The following is a 25,195-nucleotide window of genomic DNA, read 5'->3' on the forward strand; positions in this document are numbered from 1 at the left end:
CAGGGATGGGTCGCTGAGGCTGACAGTGTTGGTCGCTCAGTGAATGCAATGATAGAGAAATATGCTGAGAAAAGAAAGCATGCCGAGCCTGCCTCTTCTTCTTCCTCCAGGCAGACTAAACGGCGGAAGGTGACTGCACCTACTCCTGGGGTTTCTCGTGTGGACTTTAAAGCCCTGTTAGAGAATTATGTGCTTCCCGCGCTACGGAACCTGGTGTGTCTGCACCTGCTAACGGCTCTTCCTCTTCTAGTTCTTCCACTTCCTCGGACGGTGCTGGGTCCTCCTTTTCATCTAACGATGGGGATGCCTCTGGCAAATACTTGGACTGGGATAATGTTCAGCTGGTGATGGACCAGATTTACGTTTCAATGTGGTTTCAGGAGCCTGATGTTGTGAATTGGGTTACAAAGCCCTCTTTTCGCCAACAGAATTATTCTCCCAAGCTGGGTCTTCCATTGATCACTGACATTCAGGACAAGATCCTTCGTGAGTGGGCTAGGTTGGAACAAATCTGCATGCCCTGTTTTATGGCTAAAATCCGGGGTGAAGAGTCATGCCTGCTTCCTGCGGTGGACGTGGATGAGAGTCTGGCCAGCGTGGTGGGTTGTTCCTCCATGTCTGCTGAGGAGGCTGCGATCAAGGACCCGGTGGACTGGAAGGTGGATTCCGCCCTCAAGAAGTCCTATGTGGGGTCTCATCTGACTTTGCGGGCCAGCACCTATGGGTCCTATGCCGCAGATACTGTGTGGCTTGCTTTCGTGGTCTTTCGTGGCAGGCCTTGGCGGATGTCTCTGACTGTTCCCAGCTCCTTTCTCACATGCTTCGGCAGGCTGAGTTTATGTCAGACCTGTTTTACGATGGGGTGCGGTGGACCGCTATGGCCATGGGCGCCACTGTCGCTCATAGGCGCCATTTGTGTCTGGAGGATTGGCTGTCAAAGGGGTCCGGGAAGCCTACAGCTTTGAAGCTTCCCTTTGAGGGTCGGAAATTGTTTGGTGACGCCCTGGAGTCCAAGGTTCACCGGGTCTTTAAGGCTGATAAACAAGTAGACAAGTTGAGGAAGAAGGTGGCTCCTGCGTCAGCAGGTGGTTTTTGTCCTCCTTGCAAGTCTTGTGTCCCTCATCCCCGGACCGAAAGGAGGATGCAGGGCTTCAGAAGTTCTTTCCAGGCCTCCCTCTAAGCCTCAGACGTCCTGATGCCCAGTCTTGGCCGGTGGTGGGATGTTTATCTCACTTTTCTCGGATCTTTGACCTGGGGTACCAGCTGGATTTCCCCCCACCCCTCCGGAGTCCGGACTCCGGGTGACTCCTCCACCCAAGGACTTCCGCTGGTGGGTGGCCCTGCATTTTGCTGTCCTGGACCTTCTTCGCAAGCGGGCTGTGGTCCCTGTGACATCGGGTCAGAGGGGGACTGACTTCTATTCCCGTGTGTTTCCAGTCCCCAAGCCTAGGGGGGTATCTCCTTTCATCTCATCATCAACCTGCAGAATATAAATACCTTGGTTTGGTCTCAGCACTTCAAGATGGAGACCCTCCAGTCTGTCATCCTGGCGGTGACGAGGGGGGGATTGGTTGGTTTCCCTCGACCTGCAGCACGCCTATTACCATGTCCCGATCTTCCAGAGTCATCAGCGGTTCCTGAGGTTTGCCATGGGGGATGACCACTTCCAGTTCCGTGTTCTTCCCTTCGGTCTCAAGTCTGCGCCTCAAGTCTTCATGAAGCTGTTGGCTTCCCTGGTGCCATCTCTACATCTGGCCGGGATTCAGGTGTCCCCCTACTTAGATGATTGGTTGATCCGGGCCTGCTCCCGGCGTCGGCTGGTGGCCCATCTTCATCTTGTCTATCGTGCCGTGGTCGGGTGGGGTTTTTTGCTCAATCTTCGTAAATCTCACTTGTTTCTATCTCGCAGACTCTTCAATTCATCAGGGCACAGTTCTGCACCAGGGAGGGGTGGGTTTGGTTCCTGCTGGACCGGGCCTCCCGGCTCCAGTCACTCAAGTGGGTTCTCAGTCGCAGGTCTTGGGCTTCTGCCAGGGACCTTTTGTGTCTCCAGGGTCTGTGTGTTTGCGGTCCCCGGAGCCCAGCTGCATTTGAGACCTTTGGTGCGCCACCTGCTGTCCCATTGGTGCCCGGCCCCCCTCAATACGACTCGTTGGTACCAGTCTGTTCTGCCCTGTAGATGTTGCTTCGCTGGTGGTTGGTCCAGTCCCATCTCCGGAGAGGTGTGCCCTTGTCCCCGGCCTTGCCGATCATTCTTACCACTGATGCCAGTGGCCTGGGCTAGGAGGCAACTCTCTTGGACCTGGCTCCTCAGGCGAGGTGGTCTCTTCTGGACTAGGGGAGGTCCTCCAATTGGAAGGAGTTGGCAGCTGTTCAGCGGGACCTGGTGGTCTTCCGGCCTTCTTTCCTGGGGAAGGATATTCTGTTTTGGACAGACAATACTGCTTCCCTGGCTGATGTCAACCATCAGGGGGGCACGGGGTCCCACTCCCTGGGAGATCTGGCTTTGTCCATCAGGTCATGGGTGGAGGCTCACCTGGTCTCGTTGCAGGTGGCACCTATCCGGGGGGTGGACAATGTTACTGCGGACTATCTCAGCAGGGTGTTTCCGGTCTCTGGGGAGTTGACCCTTCAACCCAAGGTTTTTCTGGAGTGTGTCGGCAGTTCATGCTTCACTGTTTGGACCTCTTTGCCTCCCCCTGCAACTCTCAGCTTCCCTGGTTTTGTACCCTGACTCCATTCCAAGAGGCCTGGGGGGTGGATGCTCTTTCCTCGGCCTGGCCCCCGGGGCTTCTTTATGGCTTTCCTCCAATTCCCCTTGTCCTGAGGGTCATCAGCAGGATATGGGTGCCTCTGGGGGTGTTTATCCTTGTGGTCCTTTACTGGCCTTGGAGGGAGTGGTTCCCATGTCTTCTGGGGATGTAGTTGGCTCCTACTTGGGTGTTGCCCAGTTGGCAATCTCCCTTGAGGGTGGGCGCCCCCCCCTTCTCCTTTCTCATCTGTTGGGGGGTCTGGAAACTGAGAAGAGGAGTCTGCAGGCATTAGGCCTTTCAGCACATGTTGCTGGGACGGTCCAGGGGGCGCGTCGACCCTCTTTGCTTAAGTCTTAGGACCGCAATTGGACCAATTTCTGTCTTGGTGTTCCCAGGTGGATGTTCTGGCGCTGGCCTGTGGGTTGCCTGACATTTTGCAGTTCCTCCATGAGGGGGCTGAGAAGGAGTTGGCTGTTTCTACTGTCCGTTCTCAGTGGGCAGCCATTTGGGCCTTTCAGGTTTCCTGGTTGCCTCCGGCTGGGTGGGACGCTCTGGTTTCACAGCTGTTGATGGGGGTTACAGACTCTCGTCAGTTGTGCCGGTTAGGGATCCTCTTTGGGACCTTCCTTTGGTCCTGGCTTTGTTACAGATGCCTCTCTTTGAGCTGCTGGAGGGTGTCAAGCTGAAGTGGTTGACACTCAAGGCCACCTTTTTGGTTGCAGTCACTATTGCTCATTGTCTGGGGGAAATCAGGGCTTTCTTTTGTCAGCCTCTGTTTTTGGTGGTCTGGGAGGAGGCCTTGGTCCTGCAGTGTGGCTCTTCCTTTGTGCCTAAGGTCTCCTCTTGGTTCCATCGGTCTCAGGACGTAGTCCTTCCTGCCCTTTTCCCTGTTACGTCCTCTCCTGAGGAGGAGGCTTGGCATTGCTTGGATGTCAAGTGGGTGGTCCAGCACTATCTTTCCCGGACTGAGTCCTTTCATCTCACTGACCATCTCTTGGTCACCTTTGGGGTGGGGGGCTGTGGCCACAGTGCTTTCACTCCTGCTATTAGCCTGTGGATTAAGTCCTTGATTCTCCTTAACTATGATTCTGTGGGTCTCTGCCCTGCGGGATGGGTACAGGGCAGGTCCACTAGGGTGGTGGCCACCTCCTGGGCTATCTTACAGGGGTGCTCTTGCTGAACATTTGCCGGACGGCCACCTGGGCTATGCCTAACACCTTCATTCGTCATTACCAACTCAGTGTGGAAGGACCCCGTTTGACTTCCTTTGGTGTGGGAGTTCTGGGAGCTGTGTCGGGTTGAGGTGGTGCAGGGGTCTTGGTCTTCAGGCTTTTTTCTTCCTTGAATAAAATGGTGTTGGGTTGGTTTTGCATTACCATTGGTGTCTGTGTCTTTTGTGGTGTGCATGGTCTTCCTTCATGTTTCTGCTTTGGAACGACTCAAAGATAAGTACTGGGAGTAGGAAGAGGGATGTGGAGGTAATGAGCGAATTTTTCACTGGTAATATTCATTACTCCTAGTCCTACTCTTCCCAGTCCTCGTCCCAGTATGGACTACCCTTCCCTCCAACCCGTCGACGGAAGTTTCCCATGACATGGATTTGGATTTACTGCTGTGTATTGGGTCGAGTGGGAGTGGGAGGTTATACCGCGTGGGAGAGGAGGGACCAGAGGAGGCTAGTTTGTAAAAAAGAGTTCCAGTGATCATGAACATATTCAAAGGTAAGTACTGGGACGAGGAAGAGTAGTGACAACAGAGCAAGATTTGCTCCAACATGTGTGAAGAATTTGTATGTGTTCACGTTGTACCTGGGCCCTCCCTCAAAAAACTATCACTTACATCTATTGGGTGCTCGGAGTTGTTGACCCTATAGAGGGTGAGTATATGTCTAATTCTATTGGACCTTCCATGACAGGTGGCTGACCTGCCCCGTCCCCAAGAAACTATCTATTACATTGATGAAGGGTTGCAGACTTACAAATGGCCCTTGCCCTCTGCCATCCACCCCTGGATTTCTGTCCCCTGATTGGCTGGAACTGGTCTCCCCAGGCCTGAGACCCAGTTTGGCTCTCAGCCCTCTGCGCACCTCTTCAGGGTGCAATGACTATGTGTACCAATAGAATATGGTTGCAACACCACTTTTGCCTATGAGAGTGTGCTCCACGTAGCAACATTTGCGTTACTTCTCGCCTGGGTTGCTGAGAACTGTTCGTCTTCCAACCATGGGTGAATGCCCATTGTCTTGTTCGGTCGCATCACATGGTTGCGGACCACAAAATCGAACTCTCCGGGTCTGCAATTATGAGGATTTATTCTGTCTTTCTGCAGCTGGCCTCTTGCCGTTTGAAGCTTGAAATATGCTTGTTGATCTCTGACCTTGGCTGTGAGTTCGGCCTTCCTGCTTTGTGCAGCCTGGGTCTGCTCCCCTTGTCTGGTGTCCTGCGGCTTGAGGCCTTCTGTGATTTTCATGAGACTTATAATATGATTTCTACGCACTTATATTGTGCTCTGTTTCCTATAGAGGATGTTGTTAATATTAAAGCAATCGTCCCCCTCGTTGGATTCAGGCAAGTGGATTGGAGCGTTCTTTTGAAAGTAGGAATTTGATGTCGTAGATAGTGTTACAGCAATGATCTCCCTCGTTGGAGTCAAAGGTTTTGAGTGAAGTGTCCTGCAAGGAATCGCTTCATTGGCGCTATATATGTATCTGTCCTCTATCTACAGAACTGTGTAAGCATGTTCTTTGTGTAAACGAGTGTGTGTGTGTGTAAGCTCTGCATGCTTGAGAGTGTTCTTCATGGCCAACCCAGCTATGTCACGGTGTCACTAATGACGTCAGCATCGTGGCTTCCCGGCAGTTTAGTCAATGCTGTCCATTACAGTGTTAGTCTCTGTGACCTTCCCTTATTTTATCATTGACAGGCTGCCTTCCCGTCCCGCCACCCGCCCCTTACTCCCCCTCCCAGGGGCCCTCTCTCCCCTGGCTCACTCCCTCGTAAAGGTCCCGTATTCCTTTACTCTGTAACACATGCCTTATTTCCTTTCATATTTATTCTCCCTGCCATAGAAATACAAAAGCATTTACGGCAGTATGATATTTTCCTGCTGTGGGTTCTTAAGGAATGGGACTGGTTTTTACACCAGCAAAAAGCCAGCAGGCTACATAGGAATCCGTTGTAGACACTGCCTGCCGTGCATGAAAGTCAGGTGGTGTTTACCCAGTCTGCACTGTAAAGGGGTAAGAAAAGGAGTGAAGGCGATTTCGCCAGCATTTTACACATCCCTTTGGCACACCACACAGTACAAATGGTGAACATTGCCTAGAAAGGACCTGTTTGCACCGAAGTTCAAATGTAAGAGGTCGCCTTTGGGCTATTTATGCAAACTTGGGGAATGTTACCCCTGCTGTTACAGATGGTTAGAGCTATCTCTCGTGGGGGTGCTGCTCAACCAGGGGCTGTGCGGCTTTCTGGCTGTCACAGCAGAAGCTGAGGGACCTGGTGGCACCAACTTCTCCACTGTTGGGGAACCCCTAGTTTTTACTCCTGCTATGGATGGACGAGTTGAGCAAAGAAAGCACCATAGGCAGGTCCTTGCGGTTGACGTGATAGTAAACACAACCGTTAAGGTGCGCTTGAGACTGGCAAAAAAGCCAGAGGACCGCCAGCGTCAAGTGTTCTCTTCTTATGGGCACTTTCCCCACAAATCTTGTCCTCGCAGTTAATATTATTGGGCTAACATGCGCCTTTTAAAACCCAAAACAAGTTGTATTGTTTTCACCGTCGATGTATTCAGGTACTATAAATCATCTTTGTGCGTTTGTGTGCACTTGCAATCTTCTATTACATGAGAGGGAAAGGGGCGGCCAGGATGGGGGTGAGGGGCTCCACGAGTCTCCCCACAATGCTCTGTCCAGCAGAGCAAGCTAGGAATGACTCAGGATAAGATCGCCGCCAGTCACTGCATTGGTTGAGCCATAAACCCTGGCCATCCCGAGCAAGGCGAAATGAGGCTGTGACGCATCAAAAACGACAGAATAATGAATTTGGAACCTCAAAAGGCATACTTGTTTTAAACAAGCAGAACCTTCTGAATTTAGCAAAGGCCACTTGAGTTTTTTGCTGACATGTACATTATGTGAAACCCAAATAATATTTGAAATACATTGGAAGGAAATTTAGAGTTGAATGTTGGCTACGTAACTTTAACCATTCTCTGGTCAGGGTTCAGAATTGCTGGGAGCTATTTAGCTCCTGCTTCTAGCACTGTAGAGCCTGGTTAGCTACCAGAACCTACTCTTCGCTCACCAAACAAACTGCTTTGTTACAAACTGTGGTATTATGAGAGGGTTCGGGAATGTGGAACGGGGGCAACGCAGAGCAACGGTTGTATGAGTGTGACAGAGGAAGAGGACGGCAGAGCTCCTTACTCCCATACTCTTGACATTATGAGTTATTCTATCTAAATAAATAGTTAATAGCTCCCTTAACTCCCTTATCTTCAGTTCACGGGCACTCCAAATTTGGCGAAAAGGGAACATTCTGTTCCACTAGACGAAGAGGAGCTCTGTCCAGGAGTTGGCGCCCGACAGCGAAGGCAAGGGTGAGGCACAGTGTAGGTACGTGATCACCAGTATTTCTTTGAGGAAGTTGTGACGAATGTGGCAATGGCGTGACTACTTTCCTGGGGAGAAACCGCCCTCATGTGGCCAATATAAGGCAGCCACTACCTGATTCTCTTACCTTGGCTACTATCTACAGGCCTCCTGCTCAAATCACCTAATTTCTTTCTGAGTGGGCAGACCTCTCCTCCTCCCTCCTGGCCTCTACCACTCAACTTCTCTTCTGTGATCTCAATATCCATCTAGACTCTCCTTGTTCCTCCTCTTTACTCTTCAGGGACCTCTGCGACTCCCTCTCCCTTTCCATCCTCCCCTCTGGCCTGACTCACTCTGCAGGGCACACACTCAATGTCTTGATCTCCTCGGACCTCCCCCTCTCCATCCCTTCCACCACTCCTCTCTCCTGGAGCGTCCATTCCCTCCTCTTGTCTCATCTCTCCCTCTCTTCCCCCCTGGGCAAGCCTACCCCAGCACTGCCACCTACCTTCTTGGACATCCGGCCCATGAAGAGTGTGTCAGCTGAGGCTTTCGGCAGCCAACTTCTCTCCCCCCTCCACTTCTGGCTGACTCACACCCTGACACAGCCCTGTCCCTGCTCTACTCCTCTATCTCTGCTACTCTCAATACTCTTGCGCCTGTCTGTTTGAAGTCCAAAACCAAGTGCAATTCAAGGTAGGACTCTGACCTAGCTACACTTAAACGTAAGTGTAGGGCAGCTGAGAGGAAATGGAGGGCTTCCTGTTCATCCTCTGACAAACTGGCCTGTCGCCTGCTACAAAGGCAATACCGACTCTCTGTCCGCACCAAGAAGAGAGTCCACATTCACGCCCGTATCTCTGCAGCATCCAACAACTCGGCCGAACTCTTTAAAATCTGCAAGGAGCTGGCCAACCCTGCTGCAGTCTCTTCCCCTCCTGTTGCCTCCCAGGCTCTTTGCAATGTGCTTTCCTCTCACTTTATCTCAAAAACCCAGGACATCCTGGCCACCATCACCTCCCCTACTCCTCCTCTCCCCTTTCCTTCTGTACATGCTAACCCTCCCTCTGCCACCCCCCCACCCTCTTTCTCGTCCTTTCCTTTCTTCTCCCATGAAGTCCGATCTATGAAAGCCTCGTCAAAACAGGTTCATCCCTGTTCCTCTAAAACCACCAAGGACCATATCAATACCCTGGCTCCGGCCCTTGCCGATTTCTGCAACCTATCCTTTGCCTCAGGATCCTTCCCCTCCCCTCTGAAGCACTCTCTTTTGCATCCTCTTCCCAAGAAACCCACAGCTGATCCTTCTTGTCCAGCTAACAATCTCCCAATTTCCATTACTCCTTTCCTGGGCAAACTCCTTGAAAAGCTGGCCATCTCTCAGCTTAACCTTCATTCCGATTCTGTTGGCTGTCTCCCGACCACTAGTCTGGCTTCAGAGCTGCCAGAAGCATGGAAACTGCTCTCCTGAACATCTATGAAGATCTGCTCTCCAACCTTGACTCTAACATTCCCTCTGTTCTCATCCTACTTGATCTCTCGTCTCCCTTCGACACGGTCAACCATACCATCCTGCTCAACCGTCTCTGTCATAACCTTGGTATCACTGATCAGGCTCTGGCCTGGCTGACCTCTTATCTCTCTGATCGACCCTCCCAGGTCCAACTTGGGTCCTTCGTATCATCCATCTCCCTCTCTACCTGTGGTGTTCCCCAGGGGTCTAACCTCTCGCCTTGGTTTTTCGACCAATACCTGGCAACTCTTGCCCACTGTATTGCCACTTTATGCTCCAATTTTCAGTGCTATGCTTATGACACTAAGCTCTTTTTCAGGCTGCCCTCAGCCACCTCCTCTCCTTCTTTCATCTCGGATTGCCTAACTGCCATTCATGATTGGTGTGCCGCCAATGATCTTTGAATACCAGCAAGACAGAGATCCTCCTCATCGGAACATCCTTACCCTCCTTTCCCCTCACTCTCTGGTCGGCCTCCCTTGGTCCTCCACCTACCCCCACCTGCGAGGCTAAGAACCTCGGGTCATCTTTGACTCTACACTTTCCTTCTCTGCCCCCATCTCAGATGTCTCTAAAAAGTCAAACTTTCTACTGGACCTCCTCAGGGGTGCTCTGTCTTTCCTCTACTTCCCCCAGAAGCTCACTGTCTCCCAAGCTCTGGTTCTCTCTAGGTTGGACTATTGTAACAGCCTCTTTCTAAATCTACCTCCCACTACTCTCCGCCCTCTGCAACTAGTCCAGAACAGGACTGCGAGATTTGTCCTTGGCCTCAAGCCCTAGGATTGTATCTCGCCAGCTCTGAAATCTCTCCATTGGCTCCCAGTGGATGCAAGGATTACATTCAAAACGCTCTGCATTGTCCACTTGGCTTTCTGGGGCCCGGGTCCAAAATACCTTCAGCTATCCCTCCGCAAACCCCCCACACCCCCCTTGAGCTCTTCGCTCCTCTACCTCTAACTCCCTCAGGGTCAGTTGTTTATTCTAAGAAACAAGCTGAGGGGAGATCTCCGTCTTCAGCTGGGGCCTCCCTCTGGAACAGCCTCCCTGCCTCTCTGAAACTTGAGGAGAAGCATCTCCGGTTCCGGAAGCACCCCAAGACCTTCCTCTTTGCTTCTGCCTTCACCCCTCTTCTGCCCTGCTGATCTGTTCTCTCTCGCCACCGTGCACCTGGCCTGCCCTCTGTCTTCCAGACCCAGGTACCTGCTCACCCTGCCACCCTCCTGCACTGCCTCCGGGCCACCCCTTGCTCTGGGGTCTGTATCTGTACCCATACAGCCCCCCGCTTTTTTCTTCATGCATTCATCAGACATTCCCTGTCTGCTGCCTTATACCCAGCACTTGCCACTTGCTGGCTACCACTGTTTGTTGCCTTATATTTATTTATTAATTTATAATTATTTATCTGTTTCTCCTCCGTTCCACACTTTCCATTTCTCCCCCCTCCCATGCACTTTCCCCTCTCCCTCTCCCATACACTTGTGTGTTCTCAATGTCACTGGGCCTAGTAAGATCGTTGTTTTGTTCTCCCCTGTTCCCCTCCCTTGCCTTGTCGCACTCTGAAACACTTGTGTACGAGAGCGATGTAAATAAAATATCAATCAATCAATTAATCAATCCTCGACCTGGGGGCAGCTATATGAGAGAGGATTACACAAGGGTAGACGACCCTCATGGTAGTGGGGTAGATTCGCCAGATGAGACATCCCCACTCAGTTTATCCTCCATTTTCTCCCTCTTCCCTTATGACCAAGGATCCTCCTTCTTCTGCTATTCCTATATACTTTCTCCAACCTTCCCCTTCCTCATCTCTAAAAAGTACTGGCACGAGGAAGAAGACGACCTGCCCTTATGATGATTAAAATCTTGTAAGAACTGGCACAAGGAAGAAGATGACCTGCCTTCATGAAGATTACCTTGTAAGCAATGGGGTGAGGGCAAACAACTGAGGAATGAAGATTACCTCCAGGAACCACTCTAAGCATCCTAGTGGTTGCTAGTTTCCTATTGGTGCCCTCCCAGTAGAAAAAGAGGGAGCAAACCAGGAAGTGTTGTCAGTCACTCCCTGGAGGAGTCTGGAGCCAGGAGGGCATGCTGCTGCTGGAGGGGAGGCTCTAAAGCAGAAAGCAGGAGGGCCCTTGAAGGACCAACAGGGGTCCTTACCTACTTGGGAGCTCCAGGAAAGACTGCATCATCACACAGTTAAGAAGGGAAGCTGGGGCCCTGAGTTTCCCGCTACCCTGCAGACCCAGGAAGGGTCAGTCCTTCCTGCAAGGAACGTGGAGGAAGGAAGCTGTCCTGTTGGAGAAGAGGTGCAGAAGGAGTATTACCAGTGACCTCCAAAGAAGCTCCATGAAAGACTGAACAGCCACACAGCCCAGAAGGCAAGCTGGGTCCCTGGGTCTGCCTCAGGGGGCAGACCAACAAAGAGTCAGTCCCTCCCCAGAGGAATTGCAAAGAAGCTGCTGAACAGGGACGCCCACGACTAGTGGTGGTGTGGTCCCTTAGTGTCCTACAGTCAGCAGGACACCCACAAGGCAGAGAGCAGCTGAGCAGTGTGGAACATTGCTGCTTCCCACCGCAGAGATGGAAGGATCCATCTGCCGAAGCCTGAGGCCGCTGCAGAAAGAATTGAAGGGACCCGCTATTACTCAGGGGAAGCCTGGCAGCGAGAGAAGCCAGGCAGAGTACTGCCACCAAAGGTGTGGGACTGCTCATTCCCAGGCGGACGCCTGGCGCAAGAGAAGCAAGGCTGAGTGCCACCAACAAGGTTATGTGATGCACCATTATCTAGGGGAAGACTGGAAGCAAGAGAAGCCGGTCAGAGCACTGCCACCTAGGGTCTGGGACCCACCATTACCCCGGGGAACCCTCGGACCGAGGAAATCCGGGTGGAAGGCCGCCATCTACCCGGGGCAGACAAGGACAGATGTAATCAAGGGTCTGGGACCCAAAACTAACCCAGGAAGGCCTGGGCAACCAGAAATGAACAAACTGAGAAAGAGAAACCTGTGGCAAGAGTAGTCAACCCAGTAGAGAGTGATCTGGGAGATAGAAAGTGTGAGACTTATGCAGAGGAACACTCTAGAGGAAGGCAGACCCCAGTGTATGTTACCAAACAAGTACAAATAAAACCCCTTGTGGAGCTGTTGCTGGAATACACCAACGGGAAGGGATCACCCTCAGTGTCCACAAAGTAACATGCTTTGCTTTTGCCACGCAGTTAAACACTGCATGGGAAGGGAAAACCCTAGACTCCTACAAATTCATAGAATTATTTGAAACATTCCTTTGAACTGTCTGTAAAAGTCAGAGGAGAACGGAAGACCCCCTGGGAATATACAAGCCAGTTGAACTAGAACATACTGTGGGAATTTTGTTTGTTCAGATCCTCAAGCCTTTACTTCCTGTGAGGAGGACTCAGGTGAATTTGCCCTTTTTTTTATTATTAAGTTTATTAAAGTTTACATAAAACCAAACTGAACATCAAGTTTATCAATGTCATAACTATAGAATTCATCATAAACATTCCCTACCAATACTACCACCCCCAATCTCAACATAAAGTAATAATAACAATCCGAACCATCATCACTATTCATCTAAAAATCTTCCCCACATTTGATCAAACAATTATTTTTTTTTGTTTCTGCGAAGAACAATCCTCTCAATTCTGGAAACCTGCCTCAAGTCCTCCACCCACTCTGAAAATGTTGGTCTCGCATCACATTTCCATTTCTTCAAAATAATGTTCTCTGCCGAGTTTGCAGCCCTGAAAAACCAGCATTTCATTGGGTAAGTGAGTTCTTCCACCTTATCATCTTCTCCCAAGATGACAGTATTGTAGTCAAAATCTTCTTGCAATAACAGAACCTCATTTATCTTCTGAACGACTTCTCTCCAAAATGTCCTCAATTCATAACAATGTGAGATCATATGCTCAAAAGAGCCAATTGCATGTTTACACCTCCAACAAGCCTCCGTATCAATCATTCCTCTCGCATAAAGTCTTTGGGGAGTCCAAAACACCCTATTAAGAATTTTGATTTGTCGGCTTTGCTCTGCTAGATTAATGTAAGTCAGGGTCACATTTTCTACAAATATATCTCCATCTGTTCTCAGACATATCCGAGCCAAGAATCTCAGACCACTTAGATAACAATCCTTCAGCCGGTGTACGACGTTGGACCAGATTTTTATAAACCTTAGACGCCATTCCACCTCCTGCCTTATATTCAGACAACCAAATCTGCCATCCACTGCACCTTCATTCCGCAGTAGTTTCTTCAACTTCCTCTATTCTCCCATCGTGCAGTCTCTGAGATCCTTAACCCGTGCAAGTCTTTTATAACTAACCCATTTGCCGTCTTCAATTAAATCGCTCAGCCACATTACACCACTCAGGAGCCAGTCCAACCACATTAGCGGCCTCCCATTCAATAATATCCCAGGATTCAACCAGATTGGGATAAAATCATTATCACATACTTGGCGTTTACTCTTCTTCCACAGTTCTTTCCAACAAGTTCTCCGAAATTTTGTTGGCGGAAATGACTTATATCCTAGTCCATTCACCGTGGACAGTATAGCCCTAGGCGGTAATGGAGATGAACAACCTGATTCCGCCAGCGTCCAGAAATCATTCGAATTTTCAGCAAATGGTACCAGATGTCTGGCTCCAAAGGCCAAATGGTCATTTTCAAAGTCTGGAACCCCTAAACCTCCACAGTCCTGGGGTAGTTGTAATTTCCACAACCTAAGGCGTGGCTGTTTATTTTCCAAGAGAAAGGATTGGACCAAACTCTCAATTTTCTTCCAAAAGCTCTTTTTGACATCCAAGGGGAGCATACTAGCACATAGTTTATACATGGTGTCGACGTCATTTTGATGGCATTCAATCTCCCCCAAAGACTCAGTTTAAGTTCACTCCATCTCTTCAAATCAAGCTCCAAGGCTTGAATCACACTAGTTAGGTTGACATCCATAATTTTTGAGACATCATTTGTCAACCAGATCCCGAGGTATCTCATCTTACTCGGACACCACCTAAATGGAAAGGACCCCATTTTCAAAATAGTGCATGCGGTTGATGCCGGTAGTGCTTCCGATTTGGCCCAATTGATCTTGTATCCAGATATTTTGTGGAACACCCCAATCAACTCAATCAGTACAGGGATGGATTTCACCACATTCTGAACAACCAATAACATGTCATCCGCATATAACCAAGCTTTTTGGCTGGCTGCACCATAACGAGCACCTTCAATTCTCTCCTCCTCTCTTATCCTCACAGCCAACAATTCCATAGCGATTACAAACAGAATGGGTGACAATGGACAGCCTTGTCTCGTGCCTCTTTCAAGTTCAAAAATGTCGGAGTTCATGCCATTGGTCCGAACACATGTAGCAGGGTGTGAATACAGTGTCTTATCAATCCGATCATGTTTTCCCCAGATCCAAATCCTTCCAATGTACTTAAAAGATATTTCCACTCAATACGATTAAAAGCTTTTTCAGCATCCAACGATAATGTTACCACATCATTCTGATGTTCCCTACTTTCAAATAGAGTCAGCAATAGTCTTCTCATGTTATCTGATGCATGCCTTCCTTTCACAAACCCAGACTGACCTACATCTATAATATCTATCAGAGAAGTTTCAATCTTCAAGGCCAAACCTTTGGCTAAAATCTTGTTGTCAATGTTCAATAAGCTGATTGGTCGATAACTACCCGCTTAGACTGGTGGTTGCCCCTTTTTCAGAAAAACAGAGATCGAAGCGTGCCTTGTTGAAACTGGAAGACATCCATCCCTCAAAGAAGTGCGCAGCATTTCCAACATTAGTTCACAAACCTCCTCTGGAAATATTTTATAGAGTTCTGCTGGTAGTCCATTTGGACCCAGACATTTGCCAGAGTTCAATGCACAAGCAGCCATCCTGAGATCCTCCACACTTAACTCTCTTTCCATGTATTCAATAGACTCTGAACTTATTTTCTTCAAGTGACAGTCCTCAATGAATTGTCAAATCTCATTCTCAGATAAGTTGGATTCTGAAGTATAAAGAGTTTTGTAATATGACTGAAACGTTGCATTAATTTCCATAGGATCAAAAGTCACTGTTCCATCATGTCTCTCTATTGCATTAACAGTTCTGTCATTATCCATCATTCTCAACCGATGAGCAAGTAGCCAATCACATTTTTCTCCTTTTTCAAAGTAGTTGCTTTTGGTTCTAAAAAGCAACCACTCAGCCTTCGTAGAATACATATCTTCCAATTTCTCTTTTTTCAGCTTCAATGCTCTCAAGAGTGTCACTTGAAAAATGTTGCATATTACTCCTTTCAAGACCCTGAATTTCATCATTAAGCTTTTTCACTTCTGCATCTCTTAGTTTATTTTTCTTGCTTGACATTCCAATCAGAATACCTCTCATATATGACTTGAAGGCTTCCCACACAAACTCCACCCTGACCTCACCAGTCCAATTCTCAGTTACAAAGAATCTCGCCTCTTGAACTATCTTATCCACAATTTCATTGTCGTCTAGAAGTGTGACATTCATCCACCATGTGTTAGACTTCGGAACAGGGAAGGCCAATTGCAAGTCTATGGAGATCGGAGCATGATCTGAAATAAGTAATGCCTTGATGTCTCCCCTTTGGAATGATTGCGTACAGAGGCCAGAAGTCAGAAGGAGGTCAATCCTTGCGTAAACATTATGTCTCGCAGAGAAGAATGTATATTGTCTCGTTGAAGGGTTCTGCAATCTCCATACATCTGTGAGGTTCCATTCAGCCATTGGCCTTTTCAAAGCTGTTCTTTTCATATCGTTAGCACTATCTGTTGCCCCCACACTTTTATCAAGTTCAGGTTCCAGAACAACATTAAAATCCCCTCCCACAACAACATTACTCACATGCATATTCTGCAAAAGCTGTGCTAAAGATATAAAAAAAACTACCATCACCCCTATTCGGAGCATAAATGTTGCAGAAACAATACGGAACATCCTGAATATTTGCAGTGACACAGACAATCCTTCCATCAGTATCATTCTCACATTTCACTTCAGTGATGGGTAGATTCCTTTTAAACAGGGAACACACACCTCTAGAACTAGTAGTGAAAGACGAGCAGTAAGCATCACTGACCCATCCCTTTTTCCATTTATCAATATCCGCATCTAACAGATGAGTCTCCTGAAGCATTGCCACATCTGCCCCCATCTCTTCTAGTTTATTCAAAATCATTTTCCTCTTGGTAGCACAATTAGCACCATTCACATTCCAAGATACCACCCTAAAATTCCTCTGATATGTGTAAGACATGAGTGGATTTCGCTTCCCAATCCTTGCAATGAATTCACACAACACAATACAACCTAAACCTATACCTACTGTAAAAAAACAAAACTAAAAATATAAAAACCTTCTTGGGCTTAAACCGCCCAACCCTCCAGAATTTCCCTTCCACTTGCACGTAGATAGGGACTACCCCGCCCCCTCCCTTAGGTTAGCATAGAGGATCCCTAATAAAAATGTACAACATAAAAACCCCCATTGGTCAAACCAATGGTAAGCTAAATATTCAGCCCGGTCTAATCCATGGCAAAACCCAGAACTCCCACCACCTCACAACTCTGCAGGGAATGAAAAGAGGGACAAAACCATTCCAGGATAATCACAGTTTCTCATGACCAAGAGAGCTCCACACCGTTAGTCACCCAATCCAACCCATGTCAATAATAAGTGAGTTACCAGTCTCTCCACACTAATTGTCAAATAATACGTCAATAAATGTCCTACAAGACACCCACAGTCATCCTCCAAATATAAAATAGTTGCAGACCCATAAGCCCTAATCATGCCTACACAACTACCACTGAATTAGCATCAAATTAGGGATTGCACTTATCTACCCCTATACAAAGTCAGATCTAAAAGACCTATAGTGCCAAGAACGGTAAACCTTAGATGGACCTACAATCTCACATAGTCCAGCTCATTGTGCTGCCAATTAACCTAACTGTTAGGTTTGTGGCGAAAACGACACAAAACATATCCACAACAGATATGTAGAAGCGTGTGAGCGCAATCTATACACATACATATGTGAGCGAATGTATCGTGTCAGCATGCCCCCGCAGCCCTGCATATTACCCATTTTAAAAGGACACTGGATTTGGATTCACTAGTTAATGTTCCAATGACATTCACAATTCTGCGCCACAACTACACCTGGTGACCCTACTTAATATCAGGTAAGGCACTCCTTCTCTCTAACAGTCAGCAAGTCTCACCATGCAAGAACCCATGGACGACAGAGACCTGACATAAGTATAGATGACATTCCCTGCCGGAACTAATGCATAACACAGACAGATTCCACAGATATCTCACCTGCGCAGGGGGCATTACTACGTTTGTATGGTAGCAGCATAAATAACACATCTCACCACAGATATGTCCTCTTACTGCGTTGCAAATAAGTTAGTGGATATGTTATACACAGGTACTCATTTCCTCCATAAAAGAAAGTAGAAAAGCCGATTCACACTTGGTTTACACCTGCTGGTCAAACACAGAACCGCAGAAGTTCTACACAGGTATTATCAATCTGCGTGAGGCAACTCCATGTGCAGCCGACGTCAAAAAGAACTCATGCTTTCCCCAACCAATATGTGACACACGTCACGAGTGGGGCAATGTAAATGCACCCACACACCCCCAAGTCCACGTATCCCTGGCACAGACAAGATAAAAGAGGAGCATCACCCCCACAGCCGCAGCACACCCGCTCCCCAGACCACACATTTGCCGCGCCCCTAAAACTCAAGAGTACGCGGCGCGATACTCTTGAGTTTTAGGGGCGCCGTGGCCCCAAGGATACAAGCCCCCAGCACCATTCAACGACCTCACAATACGGGCGCGCCGTCACTAACAGCATGACACTCACCGATCATCCTAGATCAAAACGGCAACAAGGATGACCTGTCTCTCAACCGGAGAGCCATGTACGGCTGCCATACCCAGCCAATTACCCTCCCAGCTCTCTGTCCAGAAAAACAAGCACCACCTCCCCCAGAAAACCTGCTAAACACAGGCCTTTGTGTTTCCAATGCCAGCAACAGAGTAAAGCACCCACCAGACTTATCCGAGCCAAACATACGCTCGAGCAAAATGGAAAACCGTTACAACTACAGTACATTTTAAATACGAACAAAACAAGGATTTAACAAAGACAGTTCAAACAGCTTATTATGTTATGAAAAATACGCAGTAATATTGAAAGTACTAACTTTTACCCTCATTCATGACCACAATCATAACATTAACTGGCAATATTATTTAAATTCAGGTTCCCATCTCTGAGCCATTTTTCAGCTTCAGCTGGGTCCTCTGTGGTCTTAACACCAGGTTCAAAAAAGATCTTCATTGTTGCTGGTCTGACCAGCATAGTTTGAATCCCTTTCTCCTGTGCCAGGGCTTTAGCATTTTTAAAGGTTTTCCTCATTTCCACTATTTCTTTAGGGAAATCCAGATAAATGGCCAACTGATCTCCATTCAATAAAAGTTTTCCTTTTTCCCTGGCAGCCTTTAAAATCCTCTCTTTTGCACTCACTTTAGTCAACACCATGATGATCTATCTGGGTTTCCCGGTTTTGGCAATTTTACCAGCCCTGAAGGAATAATCCAAGTCCATATCCTTTAGGATGTTTTTCATATCCAGCACTCCTCTGACTCTCGAATCCAAATCTTGATCCAAACCTGGATTTTCACTCACACCTAGTAAGCGCAGGTTTAAATTCCTTTGATCAGCCTCCAACCGTAGATTCCTCTTCTTCAGATCAGAAACTTCAAATCTCAACTCCTTGTAGGCTCTGTAACTTCCAGCAACCTCCGTAGCCAAAGTTGTATTTTCTGCCTCCACTTTGATAACTCTAGTTTCCAAATGGCCTACTTGAGAGGACAATTCACCCAGGATAATCTTCATTTCTTTCACATCTTGAGCCATCTGTAGAAGCAGTGCATACATATCTCCATTCCCTGAAATGTCATCCATCCTCTCCCCCTGCTTAGCTTTTTTTGATGTGGGGTTGTCAGGGACCTCAATCCTCTTCTTAGGTATTGGATTGGGATTCATTACTGCAATTTTTCAATAATCAACAGGCTGGGAGGGAGCAGGAGCAGTTTGTTTAGCATTGGAACTGTCAGCTAAAGAAGCCAAAACCCTATGCACCTCTTTTTCATCGTTTAAGTGTAAGGGACAGAGTTAGGTTAGACAAGGCGCTGGACTTGTATGTTAGACTTTTGGCCATCTTTAGTTTCAGTTTTGAGGTAGGGCAAATCCTTTTTTGGTTAGGGACAGTCAGGTCTTCCCCAACCCTTTTTCCTTTCATTGCTGTCTGAATAAAAGTCTTTAGCCTAAACAAATATGCCACCTGTGCCTCGTCTCTCTCCTTTTGCACCCTTCCAGAAGTCCAGCATGGGATTTTGAGTTTTCTCTGTTCACGGAGAGTATTGCGGTGTGCGCGCACTGACAGCACTTAAGACACGTTACGTACACTGAGGACGTGCTGTTGCCTAGCAGCGACATTAACAAAGTGCCTGCCCTGCTGCGCAAGACCTTCTGAGATTATTGAGAGCATGCAAGAAGCTTTAGGTCCATCAAAGATGTGCTGTTGCCCATCAAACAAACAACGTGTTTGCCGTACCGTGCAGGTGGTGATAAGAAAGACTGTGCTGTGTGTACGATGCCAAGTCTACCGGTTACACACAGGGACAATTGAATTTGTAAAAGTGAATTGAGGATACAGTACATATGTAGATATATGCAGACTGTATAGCTTACGGCAGAAGCACGACCACATACTGTTGGAGGGAAGCAGGTGACCACATGGCCATGCAGAGTATTCTGCCTCCCACAATGTTTCTCCCAGAAGTGGGAGAAGTGGGAGAACCTATGGTGCCTTGGAAAAGAAAGGCTCAGATCCTTAGAGCATTATGCAGATGTCGTATGTGCCACTAATTACAGCGTAGACAGAAAAAAGTCAGTACTACTACACGGTTTAGGTTTGGGGGGCAAGAGAAATGTGAAGACCTCCTTCCTGATCTACCAGAAGGGGAGTGTCTAAACCTGAATGAATATGAGAAGTGTGTTAAGAAAATGAACATGCATTACGAAAAAAAGATCAGCACCATATTGGAGCGTTACAAATTTGGAAAAAGAGTGCAGGAAGAAGGGGAGGAGCTGGAACAATATATCACAGCATTAAGACAATTAGCCAGGTCATGCAATTTTAACCAACAGCTCGACGAGAGACTGATGGACCAATAAATGCTAGAGTGCAGGAATAGCAAGTTCAGAGAAAGACTATGGGCAGAGGATGACCCACCACTTGAGACTGTATTAAGGATAGCTAAGGAAGGTGAACACACACAAAGGTGTGTAGAAATGCTGGAGTGCAGAATGAAGGAGACAGCAGTTAAAGTAACTCCAGAGACAGCATCAGGCAGGCCTGGAAGGGCAACAGAGACAATATCTGCTGTGGGGAAGAAATGGACCTGGGAGGACAAACAGTACTAAAGGAACGGACCTAGATTTGATAAACCCAGGGTTAAGGGGAGGTTCCCGGTGAAGGCTCAGAGCCAATCAAGAAGTTGTTACAGGTGTGACAGTAATCTGCAAACTGGTTATGGTATGATATATTAGATTTTACCTATGATATTTCTTCTCTATTTTTGAATTCTGGTTATAACTTTTTCATGCTGAATTCAAATGCTAATTTTATTTGATATATCTATTGTGTCTTCGATGTCATCCGTTTATGATAACATTATATGTACTTGGTCTCTATTTCATATGTTGCCAATATGTTTTTCATTTCTTTTTTTATACTATGGCTATACCATACTGTCACCTGTTCTGCATACATTGTATATGTAATGTACTGGACAGCCTTGAGGACGACCTCTGTGGTCGAAGCACGTGTCGGCTGAATTACCAGGAATAAACTGCAAATTGAGAATACCTATCTGACATATATGTCATTGTAATACTATTCCACTTGAATTTGGGAATGTATAGCAAGGCAGTGCGCAAGTCGCCCTTTTCCAACTTAATTGTACCTCATTAGCTAATTCAAGGCCCTGGTTTGGGTGGGCTTTGTGGAAGGGTACACGTTGCATGCCAATCATTTAACCAATCCAAAAGGTGGTTAATTAGCGCACAGGTACAGTGTCAAACCCACTCCTTAACAGAGTCTCTACTTAGAAATGACGATATAATTGAAAGACGAAGAGAAACATGTTCTCCATGATGCAGCATTTACGAATACAAAGAAGAATGGGATATTCAGTGGTCATTAACTGTAAATACGCTGAAACGCAAGGTAGAAGAATGGGATATTCAGTGGTCAATAACTGTAAATACGCTGAAACGCAAGGTAGAAGAATGGGATATTCAGTGGTCATTAACTGTAAATACATGAAACGCAAGGTAGAAGAATGGGATATTCAGTGGTCAATAACTGTAAATATGCTGAAACGCAAGGTAGAAGAATGGGATATTCAGTGGTCAATAACTGTAAATATGCTGAAACGCAAGGTAGAAGAATGGGATATTCTACGGTCATTAACTGTAAATACATGAAACTCAAGGTAGAAGAATGGGATATTCTACGGTCATTAACTGTAAATACATGAAACTCAAGGTAGAAGAATGGGATATTCAGTGGTCAATAACTGTAAATACATGAAACGCAAGGTAGAAGAATGGGATATTCAGTGGTCAATAACTGTAAATACGCTGAAACGCAAGGTAGAAGAATGGGATATTCTACGGTCATTAGCTGTAAATACGCTGAAACGCAAGGTAGAAGAATGGGATATTCTACGGTCATTAGCTGTAAATACGCTGAAACGCAAGGTAGAAGAATGGGATATTCAGTGGTCAATAACTGTAAATACGCTGAAACGCAAGGTAGAACGAATACATAGAAGCTTGCTTATAAGAAGCATATATTTAACGTTTAGGACTAACATCAGAACAAGATGGACGATGGCTTATGTCAATCAACCCAACTACCTCAAAATACAAGCCCATGATCTTAATGTAAAAAGATGATGAAGGAGCTGTTTTTCTTGCGAAATAGGGGGGTACATTGGCTTAAAACCAAGGATACCATTTCAAGAGATGAAGGAAAAAGCACAAAGGGAGTCTAACCAGCAAACCACGTGCAAGGACCTATTTCCAAAGATTAGGAGAATAAGAACATTTACTAATGCCAAGGATTGAATAACCACCAAGGCAAAAGCCTATGTGAGGTGCAGTGAGCAGGTCTCTAAGGGCTACAAGAAGAACTGCACCCAGCATAATTGAATCAAATGATGTTAAATGCACCGTCAAAATGGACAATTTCATGGTCTTGCAACAAGTGATGAGGAGCTTACAAACAATGGCTATTAATTAGGCCTAGAGCTAAGATAGCGGTGTATCTGCACTCCCTTGAATGTCCTGAGACAGTGCAGACCGGCAAGGTCAGTCTTCAAACAGAAGACATTGGCATGACGCCTACCGATGAGAGAGGATGGCCTAATTGGGGAACAATGGAAGAGCTTACGTATCTCCAACCACCTGGGTTTCGTTTCTATGTACGTGCTGCTAACAAGTCGAATGTCCGGGGTTGGATTTAGGTTCCCAGCCAATTAGAATAACCTGCCATGCACTTTTTCATACAATGTTGCAAAGCATTAGTCCACTGTTACATTTTCTGCGATGACAAATACCCTAAACCATGTGAGTAGAAGTAGCTCAGGGTGTGTCTCACAGAAAAGAGGCCACCAATCAGAAACTAACATGCACATTTTCTATAAGTATACATGATACCCTAATCCAATCCCACCCCTCAATAGGTTTTAAAGTTTGCAACGTAGGATGATGTCATAGATGACGCATCTCGTATTATAAAAGCTAGAACTAAATGATAAGACAGTGTGATCTTGCATGAGTCGAATTGATGAGTGTGTGTTCGCTCTGCTTTACTTCTTGAGATTAAAGCAGTATTTTACCATCTCCTTTGAGTCTGTCCGGTTACTGGGTCTGAAGTAATTTATTGGTAATTCCATCTAGCACAATAGGTGCTTCATGGCACTAGAGCACATTTGGTAGCAGTGTGGATGGTTCTGGTCTAATTGACCTAGAACTCAACCCTAGAACCCAGACCTACACACCTGGACGCTCGACAACTCCCACCATAAGCCAGATGAGCACAGAGTTCCCTGAAGTGAGCGGTGCGCTAAACCAAAATGACATGATCGATATTTGGTCATTAGGTCCCCCTTTGAAGAAATTCCTGTTCGGTCCCTGCAGGTGCCCCGCGGACGAAAATGGAACTGGTTGATTACAGGAGAGTCGATGCCGGATGACTCGAGCTGAGGGCCAGACGTAAGTAGACCAGTGTAGTTGGTAAAAGCATATGGGGGAGGGATTGTAATCATGTCACGTTGCAAGTAACAAATATAGAGAGTAACTGGATTTTTGGGTACTATATAAAGAAGAAGAGGCTCAAGAGAGGTGGAAAGGGCACACACTCTAGTTCCATATTGGAACATTAAGGATGCCTACTGGCAGAGCCAGATAGAAGAGTGAGTGTCAAACCCCCAAAGGGGGTAAATAAAAAGAGAGGCAAATACATCCACAAAGATAGTGGGGGAAGACGTATGTAAATGTGAACATTCTAATGAAAACGCTCACTGAATTTTTTAGGGGGGGTGGGAAAAGGTAGATAAGGGGTTGGGGTGGTAGGGAATAGCTAAAAATAGGTGGGGGAGAGGAGGTGGTAACCCCCACAAAAAAGAACGATGAACGTTTTCGTTAGAATGTTCACGTTGAAATGCCAGGGGATGAAATTGCAGGCGATGAAAGAACATGTCGCACATCCTCATGGCAGACAAAAAGTTTTCACAAACCACTCACATCGTGGTCCTCCCAAGGTGACTGGTGCATAGTAGATGGAGTCTACGCATTTCGCGGTCCACTGTCCGCTTGTATATATAAAGTGCACATATATAAAGGATATAATATGATTGCATTGAAGTTGATGTGTTTAAAATGAACAGCAAAAATAAAGAAAGAATAGTGCAAGATAAATAAATAATTAAATAAACACAAGTTTTTCCTTACTTTTTGACAAAGGATCAACGTCAATCAAAAGGGTAGAATTAGACAAAACTATAATAGAGGAAAAGAAGACAGCCTAAAGATGCTAAAAAAAAAACAAGAACAATATAAAAATAATTAGCGAAAAGTGTAAACGAAGGAGTCAGAAGAATAGTGTCCAATAAATGTTGTCTTTAAAAAATAATAAATAAAGGGCGGGAAAACATCCTCATCTTCTGGAATACAAGTGGCGATTGATGGTGCCTACTCAAAAATACTGAAACTATATATTTAAAACATTTGGAAGTAAGAGAAAAACTTGAATAAGTATTCACAGTCTGAATTGGCTTGTTGTAATGAAAGAGACACCTCTCACACTCCTCTGCAGGACACTGCCAAGATATACAGCTAAGATTAGGCAGTACTACTCCGAATGGATTAAGGGCACGAACAATAAAACATTTATGCCGTGGCCTCCAGGAGGTTCATTGTCAAATATAGTATTATGAAATCTGATGACATATTTACATGCTACGTATAAGGGAAAGAAGCTAGAGAAGATATTGGCAGTATTAGAGCTTTTGAAACTGTACCGAAATGAGAAAGAAGACCTAGTCTATAAAGCGTGGATGCTTAGTCAGCATAAAAGGGAAGACGTAATGCCTTCAGCTCCTCTTTCCCCTCCTGAGAACCACGACGTAGAGAATAAAGAGGAGGGGTTTTACCCTCTAAAGGAAATGAAAGCAGCAGCGGGGTAAGTTAATTCATCATACGAACCCCCTGCCTATACTAGTGAAGAGACAGAAGAGAGTAAGAGTCGAGAATGCAAATATATACAGACACGTGATGTAAGCAAACAGCGTGATGAAAAAAAGGATAGACAGTAAAAACAGATAAAGATAGAAGAAGAAGCAGAGAAATAAAGAAAAGCAACAGATGCATCTAAGGGTACGACAATAATGCAAAACGAATGGATGGGAGGACCGATATTGCTCAAATTATTGCAGATGTTGCTCAAATTAGATGACAAAGGTATTGGTGGAGTTCGATAAAGAAAGGGAAGAGAAGAACAAGACAAGACTGAAAAAGAAGGAGGAATAGAGGTTATGTAAACAAGAGAGAGACAAGGAATGTAAGCAAAGGGAAGAACGAAGAAAGCACAAGGCGAAAAA

This window comes from Ambystoma mexicanum, chromosome 9 (assembly GCF_040938575.1).
Source record: "Ambystoma mexicanum isolate Mex_15411 chromosome 9, UKY_AmexF1_1, whole genome shotgun sequence".
NCBI classification, from domain to species: domain Eukaryota; kingdom Metazoa; phylum Chordata; class Amphibia; order Caudata; family Ambystomatidae; genus Ambystoma; species Ambystoma mexicanum.